The sequence below is a fragment of the Pinus tabuliformis genome, chromosome 3_1, assembly GCF_031772625.1.
Source record: "Pinus tabuliformis cultivar Carrire ecotype Pingquan chromosome 3_1, CPIR1, whole genome shotgun sequence".
Taxonomy (NCBI): Eukaryota; Viridiplantae; Streptophyta; class Pinopsida; order Pinales; family Pinaceae; genus Pinus; species Pinus tabuliformis.
This window is the reverse complement of record NC_142301.1, coordinates 843,784,177-843,805,284: the sequence shown is the minus strand read 5'-3', so window position 1 is coordinate 843,805,284 and position 21,108 is coordinate 843,784,177. Positions and strand designations below refer to the sequence as shown.

The 21,108-nt window shown below is 33.6% G+C and overlaps 1 long non-coding RNA gene across 1 annotated transcript; it reads left to right on the top strand.

The window, feature by feature from the left end:
* The first annotated feature begins 2,231 nt into the window (after nucleotides 1-2,231).
* Nucleotides 2,232-12,130, top strand: LOC149190164 (uncharacterized). Its single transcript, XR_016255958.1, has 3 exons — nucleotides 2,232-2,861; nucleotides 4,542-4,928; nucleotides 11,012-12,130. It is a non-coding gene; the product is annotated as an uncharacterized LOC149190164 (long non-coding RNA).
* The last annotated feature ends 8,978 nt before the right edge of the window (nucleotides 12,131-21,108 follow it).

Sequence of the window (21,108 nt, the reverse complement as noted above, 5' to 3'; positions counted from 1 at the left end):
GATACCTAGAATCAAAGGTTGGATCACTTTTCACTAGTTACATCGAAGGTGTCTCTTTACGGGGTTGGCCTGGTTAGAAACTATTCATCCCAACCAATAAGATTCATCCATTTTCATCTTCCTCCATCAAACCATTTTTTATCACGTGACACTCTGAACAGTGTTAAGGTACCAAATTAGGTAACATGTGGGTATTGCTACTGTTATTATACTCGTTCTGTAATGTGTAGGCTCTCTTTAGTATGAGAGCATTTGCATTTATATAATTGATGCAATTAATTTCCTAAAGCATTAAGTGAATGAAACTTTTGATGGAAAGTTCAAGTAGTTATGTTTTTTCCTGGAAATGGAAATTTATGGTCTGGAAAGACAACCACTCCCCCATCTCAAAGCCCAACAATTTCAATATCAGTGGCAACCAATGGTCATGCTAGGAAAGGCACCACTATTGGCCCAAGACTATCAAATGCACCATCTCCAACAAATCCACAAGGACATTCCCAAAACTCACAGACAAATTTTCAGACTAGCCAACCTACTCCAGCAATGTCAAGTGTTGTGTAGGTTTTAACCCCATATAGAAATTACCTGCATACGAATTCTAAAAAATAGAAAATAAACAATGGCGAGAGCATAAAACATAAAACAAATATACACAAATATTTTCCCTTGGATCCCAAAACCAAGACTACCAGATTGATTTTTCATTATATTCCTTTCAATGTTACAATACATATGTATGCATGCCGAAGCATCCATAAACCTCAATCCATTAACCTTGGATTAGAACATAACCGTAGTTCCCTTGACCAGATCTAAAAAATACCATGGAGATAAAACCGTCAAGCTCAAAACCATGTGTGAAATCCATGCACACAACCATAGGTAGGTCCGCCCACCTAATATAGGATCAACAAAAAAAAAATTCTCGAGGCGTTGCCGCGGACCTCGTGTAGGGGGACTATGCCCCACTTGTGACCACCCCGCACACCAGGTAGTCATGGAAAGAATATAACACACACCCAAAATGTTGGAGATTCACAGACAAACCAAAATAATGGGGCTTCTAGCATTCTAAACAAAACTCCAAAGGTGATTGTTGCATTGTCTATTCCAGCTCCAATTATGCCAATAAGTACATAATGAGTTCCAGGTACCGATATATACCGAAGAGGGATCACTTTTTTTGTGATGAAGTGTTTTACAAGAACATTAAAGCTTAAGGTCATCATTGATTTACATACATGCACCTCCATTGCTTCCTTGATTTCTTAAAAGGTGTGCTAGACTTAGTTGTCCTGATCACATAGCTTTTGACAAGTATTTTCACAACATTCATGGTACAACAATTCTATCTGTAATCCATTTTTTGCTCATCTTCACAACAACTTACTGATAAAAGTTGTTTCTCCCAAGTGCCAGTGATATCTTTAGCTGATAGATACCTCATAATTTCCATGTTTAGAATTTATTTCATGTTTTTTTTTTAAACTGTAAAGAAATTGAACTCCTTTGCTATGTACCTTATGTTTGCAAGGATTTCCATGGCTCTGGGACATTTATGTTACTGTAACTTTTTTCTTAAATTTAACCTCCTACTACATTCTTTAGAAGATATATAGAAACTAAAATTTTGATTGTATTTCATTGTCCATCTATTTCACTTGATTATTTCCTTTCACAATACCCCACTCCTCCTATCGATGTTCCTTTGCACCTTTCGGTGTAATTGCTAGTATAGATTTTTTTAAAGTTGACCTCGATAACGCATTTTTTGTTTTAGGGCTCATTTTGACCTCAAAATTTCTCTAATTCCTTCTCCTTTTATTTTTGTCATATTATTACTTCCCTTGCTAGTTCTACTTCGCCTCCTCTATGGATTTATGCTCCTTATTAGATTCCTCTTTGGGTTTGTGCTCCTTTTTTTGTTTACTTTAGATTTTTGTCCCTTGTTAGGATCTTCTTCTCCCTTCTATTTTTGTGTCTTCTTTAGCTTCTCATTCATTTTCAACATGTTACTTGGCTTTGCACTCTTTATCAACCTCTTATTTGACTTGATGTTACTTGATAATTTCCTGTATGACTTTGTGCTCTTTTTCAACCTTTTCATTTCCCTATCTTCTTGAGTTCCTCCACTTTCTTCTTCTTTTATTCTAGAGTGCATGGGTATGAGTTCAAAGTTTGGATTTGTACTTCCTCTTCAAATGTGCCATATTACTTATTGTTGAGTCTTGAAAATGTCATTCATTTCCATTACACTTTCACTATTATGTCCATTATATCACCTCCATTTTACCTACATTTCACTGCTATATCACCACATTCATCCCACTTTCATTATCATTGGGCTACCTTTATGTTTTTCCAATATTTATTATTTCTAAGCCTTTTAAGTGAATTTGTGGTTAAACATTAGAAAATAATGTGCATATGCTTATACCTAACAAATGGGTTGAGTTTGTTGACATGTGTAGGTTGAAAGGAGACTTCTAGAAGACCCTTATGTGGCACTCTAAGGCCAAATTCGAATTTGGTTGGAAAGAATCATGGGATCATGAGGATATGTGTCACATCTCCTAATTGTATTGTAACTCTAAAAGACATGTGTCTTATCAGTTCCTATTTTGATTAGGACTCTAGAGGTAGAGGGAGAGATTCATGGATTATCATTAATGAGATGGCTCTCATCTTTTTGTATAAATAGGAGATCTCTCTCCTTCATTAGTTGGTCTTTTTAGTCTCTTTTAGTCTCTCTTTGGAGAGCTTTGTTGTACTTTGCACTTTTGAAGAAATTGAATAAAGCTTTGATGTTCTCAACATGGAAGGAGATGTGAAGTAGATGTCATGGAGCATATTAGGATGTAAGTAGATTAGATTTCATTTTGTAAATATTGCTTTGTAGAATGTAAGGTAGATTAGATTTTCATTCATGCAATTTTAAGTTTGCTTTGATTTCATAGGTAGAAGGGGGCCCCTGCCTTGTACAGTTTGAATTATTGCATTTTATTTTCTCCTGGGATTTGTTTTTATGTTTATGTATTTGCTTTACAAACTAATGGTATTTGAAGTTGACAGGTTCAAACTGTTGCCTTTGTTTTTATAGCTGATTTTTAATTTTATTTCTCAAAGAGCTGCTAACACATAAATGATCTTCATCATAAATTGTTATATTTTAAGATCAAAATATCACTAACTTGCAGCTGGCTTTGAGTGCTTTTCAGACTGTTCTTTCACTACTTTCTAACCATACTTTGCATAGTACATATGGCTGAAGTAGAGAGTTAGAAAGAGCAAAATATTATTACTAGTCTTTAAAGTAGATTTTTGGTTTTAAGTGCTTCTTAGACTAATCTTTCACTACTTTCTAATCATACTTTGCATAGTACATATGGCTGAAGTAGAGAATTAGAAAGAGCAAAATATTATCATTAGTCTTTAAAGCAGATTTTTCTCACTTTTCTAATTCAACTTAAGCTACTTTCTATCCGTGCTTTACACAGTACATGTGCTTAGAAGCATCGAGTTAGAGAGAGATAATCTTTATCTTTGGTTTTAAAAGTGACTTTCTTTTCTTTTATTTGCAGCAGCATGAATGGTGTCTAGTGCCATTGGAAGTGGTCATTTACTTTCAAGTCATTTCAAGTTCTTTGCTTTCAGTTTCATTTCAAGTTATTTCTTTCAAGCTCTTTCTTTGCAAGTTTAAAGTTTGATTACTTTCTAGACTTATTTCTAACTACTTCTTAATCGTGCTTTACACAGCACATGTGTTTGAAGCAGAGTTTTAGGAAGAGTTTAACATTATAACTGGTCTTTAAAGTGGTTTTTCTTACTTGTCACCTTAGAGCTTGATTACTTTTTGGACTTATTTCTGACTACTTCTTAATCGTGCTTTACACAGCACATGTGTTTGAAGCAGAGTTTTAGGAAGAGTTGAACATAAACTATAAAACAACGAAGTAAGAGAAAGGTTAACTAAGCACATATAGTGCACCACACTTCATCAGTTTACGATACCCAGATTGATAATTTATGTAGAGAAATTTAAGACGTTAAATTGACTAAACATTTTGGCGCCGTTGCCGGGGAAGTGTAATTAGGAGACCTTATTTCTTACATCTGGAAAAAAAAATTAATAATCCTTGAGTATGCTCTCCTCTTGCACTTTGTGTGATCTGGAGGATCAGAAAAAAGATTGTTAAGTAAAAAAGACAAAATAATAATTCTTGAGTATGCTCTCCTCCTGCACTCTGTGTGATCTGGAGGATCAGAAAAAGAATTGTTGGGGGGTATGTTGAGTCTTGAAAATGTCATTCATTTCCATTACACTTTCACTATTATGTCCATTATATCACCTCCATTTTACCTACATTTCACTGCTATATCACCACATTCATCCCACTTTCATTATCATTGGGCTACCTTTATGTTTTTCCAATATTTATTATTTCTAAGCCTTTTAAGTGAATTTGTGGTTAAACATTAGAAAATAATGTGCATATGCTTATACCTAACAAATGGGTTGAGTTTGTTGACATGTGTAGGTTGAAAGGAGACTTCTAGAAGACCCTTATGTGGCACTCTAAGGCCAAATTCGAATTTGGTTGGAAAGAATCATGGGATCATGAGGATATGTGTCACATCTCCTAATTGTATTGTAACTCTAAAAGACATGTGTCTTATCAGTTCCTATTTTGATTAGGACTCTAGAGGTAGAGGGAGAGATTCATGGATTATCATTAATGAGATGGCTCTCATCTTTTTGTATAAATAGGAGATCTCTCTCCTTCATTAGTTGGTCTTTTTAGTCTCTTTTAGTCTCTCTTTGGAGAGCTTTGTTGTACTTTGCACTTTTGAAGAAATTGAATAAAGCTTTGATGTTCTCAACATGGAAGGAGATGTGAAGTAGATGTCATGGAGCATATTAGGATGTAAGTAGATTAGATTTCATTTTGTAAATATTGCTTTGTAGAATGTAAGGTAGATTAGATTTTCATTCATGCAATTTTAAGTTTGCTTTGATTTCATAGGTAGAAGGGGGCCCCTGCCTTGTACAGTTTGAATTATTGCATTTTATTTTCTCCCGGGATTTGTTTTTATGTTTATGTATTTGCTTTACAAACTAATGGTATTTGAAGTTGACAGGTTCAAGCTGCTGCCTTTGTTTTTATAGCTGATTTTTAATTTTATTTCTCAAAGAGCTGCTAACACATAAATGATCTTCATCATAAATTGTTATATTTTAAGATCAAAATATCACTAACTTGCAGCTGGCTTTGAGTGCTTTTCAGACTGTTCTTTCACTACTTTCTAACCATACTTTGCATAGTACATATGGCTGAAGTAGAGAGTTAGAAAGAGCAAAATATTATTACTAGTCTTTAAAATAGATTTTTGGTTTTAAGTGCTTCTTAGACTAATCTTTCACTACTTTCTAATCATACTTTGCATAGTACATATGGCTGAAGTAGAGAATTAGAAAGAGCAAAATATTATCATTAGTCTTTAAAGCAGATTTTTCTCACTTTTCTAATTCAACTTAAGCTACTTTCTATCCGTGCTTTACACAGTACATGTGCTTAGAAGCATCGAGTTAGAGAGAGATAATCTTTATCTTTGGTTTTAAAAGTGACTTTCTTTTCTTTTATTTGCAGCAGCATGAATGGTGTCTAGTGCCATTGGAAGTGGTCATTTACTTTCAAGTCATTTCAAGTTCTTTGCTTTCAGTTTCATTTCAAGTTATTTCTTTCAAGCTCTTTCTTTGCAAGTTTAAAGTTTGATTACTTTCTAGACTTATTTCTAACTACTTCTTAATCGTGCTTTACACAGCACATGTGTTTGAAGCAGAGTTTTAGGAAGAGTTTAACATTATAACTGGTCTTTAAAGTGGTTTTTCTTACTTGTCACCTTAGAGCTTGATTACTTTTTGGACTTATTTCTGACTACTTCTTAATCGTGCTTTACACAGCACATGTGTTTGAAGCAGAGTTTTAGGAAGAGTTGAACATAAACTATAAAACAACGAAGTAAGAGAAAGGTTAACTAAGCACATATAGTGCACCACACTTCATCAGTTTACGATACCCGGATTGATAATTTATGTAGAGCAATTTAAGACGTTAAATTGACTAAACATTTTGGCGCCGTTGCCGGGGAAGTGTAATTAGGAGACCTTATTTCTTACATCTGGAAAAAAAATTAATAATCCTTGAGTATGCTCTCCTCTTGCACTTTGTGTGATCTGGAGGATCAGAAAAAAGATTGTTAAGTAAAAAAGACAAAATAATAATTCTTGAGTATGCTCTCCTCCTGCACTCTGTGTGATCTGGAGGATCAGAAAAAGAATTGTTAAAAAAAAAAAAAAATAGGAGACAAAATAAACTTCATCACTTCAATTGATTCAAAAAAAAAAAAAAATGAAAAAAAAATGAAAAAAATAAAACTCAAGTGCTTTGATAGGTTCAAATTGTCCAAAATTGTCTGGTTATGCTTTGTAGTGGTCTTCAAAACACTGTATCTTGTTCAAATAAGGTTTTGCAACTTAGTTGCAGAAACTGCCCTGATCCCGCAGCTATCTGACAATCCCGCAGCTGTTTCAAGGTTTAACAAGTTACAGGCATCTAATGAAAAAACCGACCACATGGGCATCTCCAGAATTGTCCCGACATGGATCCTATCCTAGTCACCCAGCTCAGATCGATGAAAAACCAGCCTAGGACCTCAGTCAAAGTCTTGTTTTTAACATGTTTTTCTTGAAGTATTTGCTGCCTGAAATTGAAAATCATTAATCCTTTTTATAAAAAATTTACAATTTCAGAGAAGAAAAAAAAAAGAGAAAAACAATCTAGGGCTATCTCCATTCTTAGTTTTCACTGTGGCTTCAATAAAAAAAAAAAAAAAAAAATATGCCTCCCTGTTCAAGCTTTGACCTGTTGATTCCTGTAGTAAGGCTATTTCCATATTTGAAGCAGGAAAATCCTGACACTAATCCTCTTCAGGTTTCAGCAAGATCAGATCCACGTCTGCTAATCTCTAATGAACTCGTACCCTTTTAGGAAGTGCATTCAAGAGATACATCCTCATTTGAGTATGTTCCATGCAATGAAGTCTACAATCCCAGTGGAAATTATTTTGAAGAACTAGATTATGCCTCTGTTTCAGATCCCATTGATGTACAAGAAAGTCCATTTAATGATTTATCAATGCCGAGAGACGTTTCAAGACGGGTTTTACCTTCTGTAGGGGCATTCACCGTCCAGTGTGCAAGGTGTTTCAAGTAGAGGTTAATTCCAACCAAGGAGCAATACGAAGCGATATGACAATACATTCTGGAAGATCCTTGGATGTGTGAAAATGCTTATCCTTGGCGTCCAGATGCATCAGAAAAGAAAATTCATAAACAGCCGAGTGCAGAACAGAAAAATTAACTCAGGAAAAAAACGCAAACAGCAGAAAAACGTCAAAATTTACACGCTCGATTTGCCCAAATGGTAGCGAATTTCAAAAAAATAAAACATGGGTTTTGTTGCCAGGTGGGTTAATTAGATAACCCAGAAACCGATTTGGAAAATTCGTGGTGGTCTGGGAGAAATGTTCGGTTCTTTGGAGCCCGTTTTTGACTGCCGCGCGTGAAAATTGGGTTATTAACTGGTTGTTTGAATAACTCCGCGTGCCTGAGGGAAAGAGTTCTAATAGGGGTCAATTACATGCTGGCATAAACAATAAATCACACAACTTTACACCTGTTTAGAAGACGTGTTTTAATTAAACACAACTCTCTGTCAGTAATCGCTGTCGGTTAAATGTTGGGAAGAGCTGATGTGGAAGCCTTAATGAATGGTGAAGAGGTCTGTATGTAAGCTTTAATGAATGTTCCATTAGTTCTCGAGGCATGAGAAACATCATTTATGATGTTGTTCCATTAGTTTCCAGTACATGAGAAACATCAAAACCATACCACACTCTTGCTTGAAGGAAATGTTGTGAAACTCTTTCTAGTGTTGACCTACTCGATTATATTTTTCGATAGTGAATTCCGTTCCCCGATCTGAAAATCATGAACTCGTGCCCGTTATAATTTATGAACCCATGCACGAATCTATGAAGATTTACAGAGTTTTGTTTTTGCTTTCTGTAGCAATTCGAAATCGTTTGTTATATTTCTGCCAGCATAAAACTTTTTCAGGACAATGTCAACTTATGGTTGCAGAACCACTACGAAACTTGGAGTAACTAATGACCTTTATATGCGGGACTCTATTTCATACACACTCTTGCTTGAAAAAAAAAAAAAGGTATTGTGTAAATCTTTTGAAATAGTACATTCATTGCTTTCTATGATCTGGAAATCAGAGACTTTGGTAGCTGTTATAATTTGTGAATACATGTTTGATCTTGTGAAGACAAAGGATATGATAGTTGCTTGCTTCCCCTTTGATGATCATAATGTTTTAAACCCTGCAGCTCTGTTTCAAACTCCACAGTTCCATTTTTCAGCCGAAGTTTGAGATGGAGAAATTGCTTAGTTTGTTCGCACACAGCCACTCCATTTCACAGTATTTTTTACACTCTGCAATCCCGCAGCCATTTAGCGATCCCGCAGCCATTTAGTGATCCCGCAGCTGTTTTGTTAAACTCTAGGTTGTAGGTGTCATCAGGCAAAACAGGTCACATGGGTAGCTAGGGAAATGTCAGTACATGGATGGTGTCCTATTCATTCGGTCAAATTTGCTGAAAAAGACCCCGGTCAAAGGGAAGTCAAATTGGGTGTTATAACAAAGTCGCCACACTAAGTCGCTGCATGTCAAGAAAAAATAATAATTTTGAATCAATGAAATGAACAAGTTATTTTCTCACTTTTCTGAAGGTATTGATTAATTTTGGACTGATAATGAAATTGAATGGCTAACTTTTTATTCAAGATTTTTAGCTACAGAGCTGTTCTTCAATTCCGCAGCCAGAAAAACCTCATTGTTCAAATCAGCCTATCTTTCTCATACAAAATCAGATTTTGATGATTTAAGTACCATTGGAAAGATCTCAACAAGATCTATACAATGAGAAATATATCATTAGAGTTTGAAATGGCAAATAATGAAATAAATTGCTGAAAAGAAGCAACATCAACTTGAGGCACTAATTCCAAAGCAGGTATAAATTCTTTTGATTTTCCCTTTGAGAACTTGTTTCATTAATACAAATTCCTAGTTTTGTGTGTAAATATCATAACTAGAGAAATTGGCCACCTCTCTCCTTTGATAATCTTACATTCCATTGCAGAAGAAGTATTAGTTTTTTTGCAGGTTCCAGGAGGAAAGACAAATGACTACAAGGGAATGATGTCTCTCTAAGAGACCAATTTGTTTCATAAGAGGATGATCAGCAACAAAGAGGAAATATGCTGATGCAAAATCAGATCCAAACACTTGAAAAACTTTCAGATACTATTGTCTCCATCACATCCATCCATCACATCCATACTTCATAATAAACCATTCACCTCATTCCACTCCATATTTTCCATTTTCATTCACATACACTTTCCATTTCTTTTTGTCCATTCATAACCCACCAATAAAAGCAAAAGGCTCATTCACATGCTTATTGCCATTGTCATTTCTGTTCTCCATTGCCATTTTCCATGTTCACTTTCCATTCCTTGTCATTTTCATTCCGCAAATAAGCCCTGCTTCAATGCAAATTATTGAGTCCATAGTCCTTTGAGTCTAAGTTCTTTGTAAAAACACCTTGAGACTTGCATGCCTTAATGGCAAGTCCTCATGCTGACAAACAATGGGAATACATTAATGTCCCTTGTTCGTTAGATCTTCTAGGTGACTCGACATCAGCAAATTCATTCGTACCTAGCAAGATGTGTTTGGGCATCTTGACTCTCATTGTCATCAATGGTGAGAGTTCTCGTGTTGACTAGTGGCATCCATTAATGGCCACTAAGCCAACAATTTCCTACTATGTTCGACATCAGAACATCTTTTCACATAGTAGGAATTGTGCCAATGAGTTTTGAAGACATGAAGACTATTATTTTCAGCATTTTGGAGCAGATTCAACAAGTTTTAGTAGAAGCAATAAAAAGCCATCTTATCTCTCTATCCATGACTCCTCTTGTTCAGCAACTTGAAGAAGAATATGATCAGAAGTTTTCAGCCACCACACACATACAACTCATCCATTCCAAAGGGTAAGTGAAGGTACGGCATTTTCTAACTTTTAACCATAGAATTCCATAAAAAGCTAGAATGATAATTGTTGGAAAAACATTTCTCTTCCTCATTTCATAAAATTGCCAATACCATCAGTTGGGGGGGGAATACATTCATATTTATATCTTGCCATGTCCATATCATATTCAAGAGCTCACATACTTCCAATATATATTAAATATTACATTGCTATTATGAGCATACAATGGCTTTTGAAAAAGTGCTTAAAGGATAAATTGGATACAAACAAAATCATGGTTGTCACACAAGAACCAACCATCATGCAATCCAATAAAGATATACTTTGCAACAATAATCAAAATATCATTATGCAAAGTTCAAAGATCAAAATAGAAGGCAACAATAAAAAAAATGGTTGTAACACAAGAACCAACCATGTTGCAATTCAAGTGAAACACTTTGCAGAAATATGAAGTTATCAAATGATATCATGCAAAGTTAAGCCAAAACTCAAGGATCAAAAGAGTCAATGTAATATATGTTGCATGAGGACATGCAATAGCTTCAGTTGGGGGGTATGTTGAGTCTTGAAAATGTCATTCATTTCCATTACACTTTCACTATTATGTCCATTATATCACCTCCATTTTACCTACATTTCACTGCTATATCACCACATTCATCCCACTTTCATTATCATTGGGCTACCTTTATGTTTTTCCAATATTTATTATTTCTAAGCCTTTTAAGTGAATTTGTGGTTAAACATTAGAAAATAATGTGCATATGCTTATACCTAACAAATGGGTTGAGTTTGTTGACATGTGTAGGTTGAAAGGAGACTTCTAGAAGACCCTTATGTGGCACTCTAAGGCCAAATTCGAATTTGGTTGGAAAGAATCATGGGATCATGAGGATATGTGTCACATCTCCTAATTGTATTGTAACTCTAAAAGACATGTGTCTTATCAGTTCCTATTTTGATTAGGACTCTAGAGGTAGAGGGAGAGATTCATGGATTATCATTAATGAGATGGCTCTCATCTTTTTGTATAAATAGGAGATCTCTCTCCTTCATTAGTTGGTCTTTTTAGTCTCTTTTAGTCTCTCTTTGGAGAGCTTTGTTGTACTTTGCACTTTTGAAGAAATTGAATAAAGCTTTGATGTTCTCAACATGGAAGGAGATGTGAAGTAGATGTCATGGAGCATATTAGGATGTAAGTAGATTAGATTTCATTTTGTAAATATTGCTTTGTAGAATGTAAGGTAGATTAGATTTTCATTCATGCAATTTTAAGTTTGCTTTGATTTCATAGGTAGAAGGGGGCCCCTGCCTTGTACAGTTTGAATTATTGCATTTTATTTTCTCCCGGGATTTGTTTTTATGTTTATGTATTTGCTTTACAAACTAATGGTATTTGAAGTTGACAGGTTCAAGCTGCTGCCTTTGTTTTTATAGCTGATTTTTAATTTTATTTCTCAAAGAGCTGCTAACACATAAATGATCTTCATCATAAATTGTTATATTTTAAGATCAAAATATCACTAACTTGCAGCTGGCTTTGAGTGCTTTTCAGACTGTTCTTTCACTACTTTCTAACCATACTTTGCATAGTACATATGGCTGAAGTAGAGAGTTAGAAAGAGCAAAATATTATTACTAGTCTTTAAAGTAGATTTTTGGTTTTAAGTGCTTCTTAGACTAATCTTTCACTACTTTCTAATCATACTTTGCATAGTACATATGGCTGAAGTAGAGAATTAGAAAGAGCAAAATATTATCATTAGTCTTTAAAGCAGATTTTTCTCACTTTTCTAATTCAACTTAAGCTACTTTCTATCCGTGCTTTACACAGTACATGTGCTTAGAAGCATCGAGTTAGAGAGAGATAATCTTTATCTTTGGTTTTAAAAGTGACTTTCTTTTCTTTTATTTGCAGCAGCATGAATGGTGTCTAATGCCATTGGAAGTGGTCATTTACTTTCAAGTCATTTCAAGTTCTTTGCTTTCAGTTTCATTTCAAGTTATTTCTTTCAAGCTCTTTCTTTGCAAGTTTAAAGTTTGATTACTTTCTAGACTTATTTCTAACTACTTCTTAATCGTGCTTTACACAGCACATGTGTTTGAAGCAGAGTTTTAGGAAGAGTTTAACATTATAACTGGTCTTTAAAGTGGTTTTTCTTACTTGTCACCTTAGAGCTTGATTACTTTTTGGACTTATTTCTGACTACTTCTTAATCGTGCTTTACACAGCACATGTGTTTGAAGCAGAGTTTTAGGAAGAGTTGAACATAAACTATAAAACAACGAAGTAAGAGAAAGGTTAACTAAGCACATATAGTGCACCACACTTCATCAGTTTACGATACCCGGATTGATAATTTATGTAGAGCAATTTAAGACGTTAAATTGACTAAACACTTATGCCAATTTTTTCTTTGTTGGTTGGTCTTTGTGTCCTTTTGTTTGTGTCTTTATCTAGGATGTTCATGACATTTTTATTAGCCAAGTCCAACAAAATTTTATATATTAACTAACTATGTGATTGTTAGAGGACCCAAACTATGATCAAAGGTCCTAGTAATTCTTTTGTTATTAGACTTCCCTATGTCCCACTTCTACACTTTGGGTTCTTAGAACCATCATTGGCATCCCATTTATCTCTTTGTTGTCTTATTATCATAAATCTATGGTGCCAAGGATAAAAAACCCTCACTGAGATCAAATGTACACTTTTTATGAACAAGGGAATATCAAAGGGATCTTTCTAAGGTGTTGGATTAACCTAAGAAAGTCAATGGAATGTGTGTGTGTGTGTACGTTAGTTTTTTATAGTATTTTATGTTATATGACTATATGAGAAGGAAGATGATATTTTTCTATACTATTAAAATTGGAAGAACTTATAAGGGTTTATATTGAAATACAATTGACTAAATTGAGATAAGTTATATTATCATTGAGAGTGAGTTTTTCCCTCATCTTGAGGTTTTCCCACCACAATTTTTTCTATCAATGATTTGGATGTGTTTATTTTCTACTTAAATGAATTTCACTTAACGCATTAATTTTATTTTTGTAATTCATATGAAAAAATATATTTTGTTATGTGGATAATAAGCTCAATTTATGGTAAAATGGGGACTATGACTATATTGATAACCAACATTTAGGGAGCATTCCCTTCCCAATTTGAAATCCTATCACAACCAAGAGAATTGTAACACTAGACACTAATCATGTGAACTACGAGTAAGTTACAGGGGAAATCCCATTCAAAATATACTAGGGTGGTAACACATTACTAAATGGAGCAAGGATATCTTTTCACAACACTGTAAATTTTAGTTGACTTAGATCCTAAAGATTATAATATTTTATTAGGCTTGGTAATCCATTTTATTCTATATTCATGGATATATGATCACAAAAAAAGATATAACATATCAACTGTGCTTTACCCTAGATAGGATGTAAAAGGTAATTGAACCAAATATGGTGCTAGTTAGGAAGTTACCTTAGTCCATGATAAACAAAAGTACATGTCATTATGGAATCTAGTAATTAATAACCACCAATTCTACAGAATATCAAGTGATCATCCCACTATTTTTATACAATTCCCCAAGGTGGTTAAACTGAATCTATAATACCCAAAGGTGTGTGTGTGTGTGTGTGTGTTTCCTTCTTTGGTTGGTTACATGTTTAATAACAACTTTATTAACCAATATGAGTTTGAAAAAATAGAATAACTAATCCACAATATGATTAAAACTAACTATTGGAACAACTACATAATTCTAATAACATTTTTTTTCTCTATCTTATTCATTTTATATAATTCAAGTGTAGCATGAAAAAAGATAGCTAGTAGTAAATATGATACATAAGAAATCAAGCAAATAATAACTCAAAGATGAGATAAAACCTCTTTGTTGTCTATTTTGATTTTGTCTTTAATCAGCCTCTTTCATCAAGTAATATTTTTCATGCAATGTCTATTTTAAGGTTTTATTTTATATATTTTTCATGCAATGTCTATTTTAAGGTTTTATTTTATATATTGTTTGAAATTTATTTCACTTTGACCATCAAATCACCTTCCACCATGGTTATTGGACCTTTCTTTTCTTGTGGTCTTTTATGGCTCTTCGAGGTCTATTTCCAATGTCTATCATGGATTTTCTTGATAAACCGTTGGGTCACCTTCTTTAAGAGTTATTGTATCTTCCCTTGCCCCATTGTTTCCTATGGTTCTTTCATGCATATTTACAATGTCTTTGATGCTTTATTTGATTGGACATTAGATCACCTTCCATCCAAATTGTTAGTCAGTTTCTTATCCTGCTATCTTTAAGGTTCTTCTAGGGGACAATTATTTTAGGCACTAAAGGACCTTGACACCCTCATGAGATACAATATGACCCCAATATCCCAATTTTTGAATGCCAAAGGCATGTTTGGAAGTGTTTTCATATAGTTGTTTCTCCTCCAATTTTTTTAAGGCCATACCAACATGTTGCACATTCTCTTCTTAACATTCATTGTAAATTATAATATCATAAAAAAAGAGACAATATTTTTTAGGACTAAGGGTTTGAAAATAACATCCATCAAGATTTGAAATGTGGAAGGTGCATTAGTAAGCCCAAAAGGCATTGATAAAAACTCATAATGACATTCATGAGTTTTAAAAGTATTTTTTAGGATGTCTTCTGCTCTCATTCTACTAAGACAATATCTTTAATATTGGAGATCCAAATTATTAAAGTAAACAACTCCCCATGATTCAACTTAAAATTCATCAATTATAGGAATAAAAAGTTATTTTAATTGTTATATGGTTGAGTTTTCTATAATTTGGATATAGATTTCATGAAGAATTTTTTTTTAAACCATCATCATCGGTGAAGAGAAATCATGTTGGCTAGGTCAAATGATGCTAACCTCTAGCATTTTCTTAAACAATACACTCAATCTCACTTTTATGGGCATAGGTGTATTTTTAATTGTTTTATTTTGGTTACCATATTTAGGATGTCAAACTTTCTTGCCATTATACATTCTATGATCTTTATTGGCTCTTTCAAATTGGACACCTTATATCCAACTTCTTGATTCTTATTCTATATTAATGATGAGCCTTCAAAATCCTTTACAGGTGTCACACTTGGCTTATTAAGTCTAGAAACGATGTGCTTAAGATTTTGCAAGGTCTACTCTACTAGTTGACATTGAACCTAGTATAACCTCACCAAATCTATTCCTATTTTGATAAATGTTTAGAAGATGTAACATAATATTTATTGTCAAGGATTGCATTGATCACATGCAATTTGGATATTCTAAGATTAAAGTTAGGATGAAATCACAAGAACTTGTTTCCCCCCTATTTTCAAAGAGAAAAAATGTATATACCACAAATTCATAAGTATTTCCTAACACATATGAAATTTGGACTTGAAAGACCTGATTTTTTCTTCTATCCAATGCTATCACTAACACTCAATTTTGAGCTCATAAACCTAAGATATAATCGTTCTACCAAAACCACTTATTTAATCCTAGTTTGAGGCCCAGATGAAAAAACCTAACTTACATAGCTTATAAGTTTGAAAATATAGTAAACTAAACTATAATTTTTTTATCCAGTGTAATTTGATATGTTCCCTATTGAACTTGAAAGTTTACTCCAATTATAATTATCAAAAAATAGTTAGAGCAAAAATGGTAAAATGACTCATGTGAAGTAGCTAAACCAAGAATTGTCTACTTAGATACTAAATGTTATGGATAACTAAACAATCACAAAAATGACCAAATTCAAGAATGCCATGACTAAATCAAGTGAAAAACTAACTTAAAAGAAACCTCTTTGGGGAAAGCCATGTTTACAATACATCAAATATGCAAAGTAAGATGATTATTCAAATGAATTTGCTTGTTGTATATATAAGAAAAAAAGAGAGCTAGAATGAAATAATAGTAAGTTAACGTAACTATAATTAATGTAAATATGATGAATCAAAGTTATGTATAAGAACTTAGTAGGAGTTCTATAACATAATGTGACCCGCAATTTAATTATGAAACTAATTAGTGAAGGACGAAAAAACTAGGCCATAGACTACTGCTAAAAATTATTAATTGAATTGCCATATGAAGAGCTAATTTCAAAATTAATATAAAAACCTCTATATTTATCAAATTGAGTAGGCTCATGCTTAGAAACGCAAAACCACAACTATAATAAAATGACCAATAATACAACTTAATTATAAAAATAACTAGTAAAAACACATAATCAAACTATAAATTACTAAAAAATTGTTAATTAAATAATCATGTAAAAATAAACTTAACAAAATAAAAAATAAAAACCACATAATTATATTAAATTAAAGTATACAAACCATATAATCATCAAACTAAATAAACCCATACCTCTAAACCAAATATGTAATTATACTACCATTACAATAATAATAATATATATAACTTGATTACAAAACAAACTGATATATATATAAAACTTAATTACGAAACAAATTGGTAAAAATGAGAGATCTCACTAAACCTTAGTGTATATATAAAAAAAAAAAAAAAACCAAAACAAAACAAAACTCTACAAGCTATAATGCAAAACACAATTTTGTTATGAAACAAATTAGTGAAATAACGCATCCCACTAAACCCTTGGTGCATATAATTGATATTGAACCTAAGTAACAATTGATGAACCTAAGTACCCTTGGTGCATATAATTGATATTGAACCTAAGTAACAATTAATGAACCTAAGTAACATTTGGCCTGGACATTAACATGATTTATATATATTTTTAAACAAAAATAAATTGTACTAATAATATTTAAACAAAAAAATTAATAAACCTAATAAAAAGAATTAAGTATCCATTTGAACAAATAAACCTAATAAAAAGAATATAAGAATTAGTATCCATTTGATTGTTCAAATAAAGGATGGAGTCCGAAATAACTCTATATTATTCTTTTCTTCTTGAATTACTCACTTTGTTTGGTTCGAATAAAGTGCTCACTTTGTTCGAATAAAGTATAAGCACTCAAAGAAGTGATATTTTATTTTTATATTTGTTGGTTATTAAAATAAAATTTGAAATAGTTAATAGTTTTGAGGGTTAGTTTAATTGGTTAAGATTTTGTGGTTAAAGCATTTTTATTATTTAGAGGTTACAAGTTTAATTTTTTCAAGATTTTTGGGTCAGGTTTTGTGATTAAGCCGACAGTTAATAATTTGGGTAGATTTATTTGGTACAAATATTTTATGGATGTAGTGGTAGTTTTGTGATTAAGCCGACAGTTAATAATTTGGGTAGATTTATTTGGTACAAATATTTTATGGATGTAGTGGTACAAATATTTTATGGATGTAGTGATCACCATCTGGGTCCTTGAATCACAAAGAATTCTCATTTTATTTCAATGTTTCACTTTATTTCATTTAGTTTTGTGTGTAAAATCAAAATTATATTTAAGTGAAATTTTAATATATAAGTTATTGAACATTTAAGTGAAATTCTAGTTTAAGAGTGATATATATTTAATGAAACTTTAGTTTAAGTGTGGTATTATTTATATAATTTTAAATTTATTTAATTTTTAAGTGAAATAATGTAAGAGTGATGTGAATTATAAATGTCTTTATGATTTCAAATGTATCTTAATAATATTTTAAAAACTCTCAAATTTTAATTTTCAAAAATAATAATACTTAAAAGATATTGAAATGATTATTACATCAGTATCATTATAAGTAAAAGAATAATGTTGTTAATTAGGGTCAACAATTTAGCCACTTTACCATCCATAAAATGTGTGGAAGTACTCCTAAAATTTTCATGCTTTCATTCCAAGTATATATATATATATATATATATATATATATATATATATATATATATATATATATATATATATATATATATATATATATATATATATATATAATTTTGAACAATCAATGTTGATAATTGGAAAAAAACTTCCTCGACCTTGTAGTGAATTCTTTCCACTAAGATATTAAGACATTCAAAACCCTCATCACAACTACAAACAAGTGACACACCAACCATCTCCTTCCGATTGAAGTTTGTAAACAAATTGAAGGAGATCCTATTGCTTCACCCACTCTCTTATGGAAATAAAATATTTGGCATACCACAAAACTATTTTGATAACAAATTTGTATGCCTATGGTTCTCCTTAAGTCATTGCAAATATATGGTTTGACATCTGCTAGGGAATTTGAACATGTGGATGCATTAAAACACATATCTTTTTGGAAGAGGCTACTTTGGTTTTTCAGTCTGAAGTGAAGGAGGATACTGATATAATCTTTAGGGGTGACTTGTACTTGAGGGATGTTCCTCAATCCAAAATTCAATATCTTTTTAGTTGTTTCTATATGGGTTTGCCTTCCACAATATTAGTTGATTTTTTGGGATGAAAAATTAATAGTATACTTGAGAAACAAGTTTGGTCAACAAATGGAAAGATCATCTCCCAACAATGGATTTCACGTATTGGAAGGATTTGTGTGGAAGTGAAACTCTCAAAAGAAAACCTATAAATGGTAAGATTCAACCTCTATAATTGGTTGTAAACCTACGTATTGTTGGTTTTAAACCTATATAAAAAAAAAAATTATAATATGTGTGGCGACACATATTATATATTATCATTATAATCTGTGCGGCGACACATATTATATATTATCTGTGCATTTAATATGTGTCACCACACAAATGAGGAGTACAAGGTTTGAACAACTTATGCCACCAAGGAGTACTTGCGACTTTCTCTATCTTTCCTAATTTGCAGATACAAACAAACTACTCCAATATTAGACAGTAAAACATTTTTATTAGACAATTTAGGGGATGGGATCCCAGCCTTCGTCTCCGTCTCTTAGAAGAACTCCGAGAGGGAGAAGAACTGCTTTATTGGCTTTGGCATCGGCTTCTTTGTTGTTGTCTCTCTTTACGTGAAGGAATTCTAGACTCTGAAAGGAGTTTGTCAAGGAATTAATTCTGCTTAGCAATCTTGATAGTCTTAAATCTAAAGGAGAGGAATTGTCCACAATGGCCTTTATATTAGTCTGGGAATCCCCAAATACAACTGCATCTTTGATACCCAGGAACTTGAGCATCTTGAGCCCCTGGAGAAGAGCTAGTGCTTCAGCTTGAATGCTGGTGTTAAAGCCCACTCCCAAGCGTATCTGGTTTCAATTCTGCCCTCTGCGCTTTTAATAACACCACCTGCTCCGGAAATACCTGGATTGCCTTTTGCTGCACCGTCAAAACAGAGAACTTTTTTGCCTTCTTGATGCAAAACTCAGCAAATTTTGTATCCTCAAGACGGATTTGCCAATGTTTTAGCGGAGGGGGGATCCTAACTCTATCAGTGAATTGGAGATCAAGAGAGGCGCCCCATACAATTTCTTGTTCACTGAGATCTGTCCTATCTAGCTGGTTACCCAAACAGTCTTTTAGATGGCTTTTAACGCTTTTAATTTTTACCGAGGTTATCTTAGGATCACTCTTCTTGTCCCTAAATATCCTTTGGTTTCTTTCCAGCCATATGTGCCAGCAGATTAATTTGGGAAGGGCGAGCCAGGCTTCTTTGATATGGGGATTCTGAGCAGTGCCACCAGGGTACATACGCTGCCAATTTGAGAACAATTCTGAGCAGTGATTAGGGGGAGCGAAGTCAATGCTCCATGGGCTTAAATCCTCCTTCCAAAGGTCTGCAGCAAATTTACAGTAGAGCATCATATGGGAGGCATTTTCTTCATGATCCCCACACAATGAGCATCGAGAGGGTCCTATAAAGCCTCTTTTCCGGAGCCTATCCTCTGTCAAGATTTTGTGGTGGCAAAGAAGCCAACAAAAGGAGTCGATCTTAGGGAGCATTGTCTGTAACCAGATCCCCTGCTAGGGCTTCGGATCAGGTGGGACATTAGGATGCCAAGAGAGCTATCTATAGCCCTGCAAGACAGTATAACTCCCAGGGATCGGACCCCATCCCCGAATGTCTTCTTTCCTGCTATTCAAAGGGGCTTTACCTTTTAGATGGGAGAGGAAGATAGCATAATCATTGGCAATATTCAACAACACCTCTAAATTTTTCCATCTCTGCCAGTCGTCATTCTCCCAGTGTGATAAATCCCACAGGGTTTTAATACCGGCTCTGTCCATCCACTCTTTCAATAAGACCAGAGAGCGATCATCAGCGAGGGGGTCGCTGCCCATAATGCGATTCTCCCAGATTTGGATGCACTTTCCATTTCCAGGAATCTAGTGTGCATGTAGATTAATTAAGGAGGAGGTTTTTTCACACAGTTTGTGTATCAACGTTCCGGAGATTATCTTAGGTTTGTCCAGGCAGTGTGCTCTCTGCCCTCGGTAGTATTTTTTCCATAGTGCTAGCTGCGGCCAACCCGGCTTTGGGGCGATTATCCTCCATAACAATTTCGCACCCATAGCTATATTTTGTTTGCTGAGATTCTTAAAATTCAATCCGCCTTCCATTCTGGGTAATGAGATTATGTCCCAACTTAATAAGGGGATTCTCTTCTCATTAGCTTTGCCACATTTCCAGAAAAAGTTTCTTATATAATCCTCCATTTTCCTCGTGATGCCAATAGGAGCCATCATAACTGCTGCCTGATATATCGGAACACTGTTCAAGACCGCTTTTATTAGCACCGTCTTACCTGCTAGATTGAGCCAGTTGTATCCCTAGGATTGAATTTTAGATTTGAATTTTTCCAACAGAGGCAGCCAGTCTCTACTGAAAGCCCTTTTTTGGAAGATAGGGAGCCCCAGATACTTGAATGAAGACCAGGAAGAGGAGGCTGCAAAACCAAAACAGTTAGAAATGGCTT